At 39.6% G+C, this 3,397-nt stretch overlaps 1 pseudogene; it reads left to right on the forward strand.

Moving 5' to 3' along the window:
* Positions 1–719: 719 nt before the first annotated feature.
* LOC101152137 (heat shock protein HSP 90-alpha-like) lies at positions 720–2,932 on the forward strand (annotated as a pseudogene).
* Positions 2,933–3,397: the final 465 nt, after the last annotated feature.

Genomic DNA, 3,397 nt, shown 5'->3' on the forward strand with positions numbered 1-3,397 from the left:
ACTCCTGACCTCGTGATCTGCCCACCTTGGCCTCCCAAAGTGCTGGGATTACAGGCTTCAGCCACCATGCCCGGCCTTCCAGCACCATATTTTGAAACGACTCTTCTTCCCTCATTGTGTCCTCTTGGCGCTCTTGTCAAAAATTAGTTGAATATATATGGATTTATTTCTGGGCTCTGTATTCTGTCCCATTGGCCTATGTGTCTGTGTTTATGCTAATAATATTGCTTTAATATTACTTTGTAATATGATTTTAAATAGGGTTGTGTGATAACTGCCTTTCTTTCTCAGTATTGCTTTGGCTATTCAGGGATTTTTGTGGTTCTGTACAAATTTTAAGGTTGTTTTTGCTATTTCTGTGAAGAATACCATTGAGATTTTGATAAGGATTGCATTAATCCATATTGCTTTGGGAAGTATAAACATTTTAACAATATCAATTATTTTGAGAAACAAACATTAGATATCTTTCCATTTATTTGTGTCTTCTTCAATCTATGTTATTAATATTTTGTATTTTTTAGCCTACAGATCTTTACCTCCTTGGTTAAATTTATTCCAACTATTTTGTTTTTAATATTATCACAAATGGGATTGTTTTCTTGATTTCTTTTTCAGCTAAGTTGTTATTTGTGTATAGAAGTGCTGTGGATATTTAGAGTTGCTTCAGCGTCCTGGTGCTGCTGCACTGCAGAGACCGTGTGGTAACCTTAGCCAAGATGCCTGAGGAGACGCAGACCCAAGACCAACCAACGGAGGAGGAGGAGGTTGAGACGTTCACCTTTCAGGCAGAAATTGCCCAGTTGATGTCATTGTTCATCAATACTTTCTACTTGAACAAAGAGATCTTTCTGAGAGAGCTCATTTCAAATTTATCAGATGCATTGGACAAAATCCTGTAGGAAAGCTTGACGGATCCCAGTAAATTAGACTCTGGGAAAGAGCTGCATATTAGCCTTATACCAAACAAACAAGATCGAACACTCACTATTGTGGATACTGGAATTGGAATGACCAAGGCTGACTTGATCAACAACCTTGGAACTATCACCAAGTCTGAGACCAAAGTGTTCATGGAAGTTTTGCAGGCTGGTGCAGATATCTCTATGATTGGCCAGTTCAGTGTTGGTTTTTATTCTGCTTATTCAGTTGCTGAGAAAGTAACAGTGATCACCAAACATAACAATGATGAACAGTATGCCTGGGAGTCCTCATTAAGGGGATCATTCACAGTGAGGACAGACACAGGTGAACCTATAGGTCATGGAACAAAGGTTATCCTACCGCTAAAAGAAGACCAAACTGAGTACTTGGAGGAATGAAAAATAAAGGAGATTGTGAAGAAACATTCTGTTTATTGGATATCCCATCACTCTTTTTGTGGAGAAGAAACATGATAAAGAAGTCAGCAATGATGAGGCTGAAGAAAAGGAAGATAAAGAAGAAGAAAAGGAAAAAGAAGAGAAAGAGTCTGAAGACAAACCTGAAATTGAAGATGTTGGTTCTGACGAAGAAGAAGAATAAAAGAAGGATGGTGACAAGAAGAAGAAGAAGAAGATTAAGGAAAAGTACATCGATCAAGAAGAACTCAACAAAGCAAAGCCTATCTGGACCAGATATCCTGATGACATTACTAATTAGGAATACAGAGAATTCTACAAGAGGTTGACCATTAACTGGGAAGATTACTTGGCAGTGAAGCATTTTTCAGTTGAAGGACAGTTGGAATTCAGAGCCTTTCTATTTGTCCCACGACTTGCTCCTTTTGAGCTGTTGGAAACCAGAAAGAAAAAGAACAAGATTAAATTGTCTGCACGCAAAGATCTCATCATGGATAACTGTGAGGAGCTAATCCCTGAATATCTGAACTTCATCAGAGGGGTGGTAGACTCGGAGGATCTCCCTCTAAATATTTTCCGTGAGATGTTGCAATGAAGCAAAATTTTGAAAGTTATCAGGAAGAATTTGGTCAAAAAATGCTTAGAACTCTTTACTGAACTGGCAGAAGGTAAAGAGAGGTACTAGAAGTTCTATGAGCCGTTCTCTAAAAACATAAAGCTTGGAATACACGGAGACTCTCAAAATCAGAAGAAGCTTTCAGAGCTGCTAAGATACTACACATACGCCTCTGGTGATGAGATGGTTTATCTCCAGGACTACTGCACCAGAATGAAGGAAAACCAGAAACATATCTATTATATCACAGGTGAGACCAAGGACCAGGTAGCTAACTCAGCCTTTGTGCAACGTCTTTGGAAACATGACTTGGAAGTGATCTATACGATCGAGCCCATTGATGAGTACCGTGTCCAGCAGCTGAAGGAATTTGAGGGGAAGACTTTAGTGTCAGTCACCAAAGAGGACTTGGAACTTCCAGAGGATGAAGAAGAGAAAAAGAAACAGGAAGAGGGGGGGAAAAAAAAACAAAAACAAAAAACAAAGTTTGAGAACCTCTGCAAAATCGTGAAAGACATTTTGGAGAAGAGTTGAAAAGGTGGTTGTGTCAAACCGATTGGTGACATCTCCATGTTGTATTGTCTCAAGCACATATGGCTGGACAGCAAACATGGAGAGAATCATGAAAGCTCAAGCCCTAAGAGACAACTCAACAACAGGTTACATGGCAGCAAAGAAACACCTGGAAATAAACCCCGACCATTCCTTTATTGACACCTTAAGGCAAAAGGCAGAGGCTGATAAGAATGACAAGTCTGTGAAGGATCTGGTCATCTTGCTTTATGAAACTGCGCTCCTGTCTTCTGACTTTGGGCTGGAAGATCCCCAGACACATGCTAACAGGATCTACAGGATGAACAAACTTGGTCTGGGTACTGATGAAGATGACCCTACTGCTGATGATACCAGTGCAGCTGTAACTGAAGAAATGTCACCCCTCGAAGGAGATGACGACACATCACGCATGGAAAAGTAGACCAACCTCCAGCTGAGGGATGACTTACCTGTTCGGTACTCTACAGTTCCTCTGAGAATATATTTTCAAGGATGTTTTCTTCATTTTCGTTAACATTAAATAGTCTGTATGGCATGACAACAACTACTTTAAGGGGAAGTTAAGATTTCTGTCTATTTCTAAGTGATGCTGTGATACCTTAGGCACTAAAGCAGGGTTAGCAATGCTTTCTTAGTTTCACATTGGCTTATTTTGACAGATGTAAGATGTATGTAACATGATGCTAACTTTGTGGTCTAAAGTGTTTAGCTATCAAGCCCGATTCCTTAGTAGACCAAATCTTGTTATCAAGGTGTTCCTGAGCTATACCTTGATGTTTAGAAGAAAAGTATTTGTTACATCTTGTAGGATCTACTTTTTGAACTTTTCATCCCCTGTAGTTGCCAATTCCGCATGTACTAGTCCCCTAGAAACAGGTTAAACTGA

This window comes from Gorilla gorilla, chromosome 3 (genome assembly GCF_029281585.2).
Source record: "Gorilla gorilla gorilla isolate KB3781 chromosome 3, NHGRI_mGorGor1-v2.1_pri, whole genome shotgun sequence".
NCBI classification, from domain to species: Eukaryota; Metazoa; Chordata; class Mammalia; order Primates; family Hominidae; genus Gorilla; species Gorilla gorilla.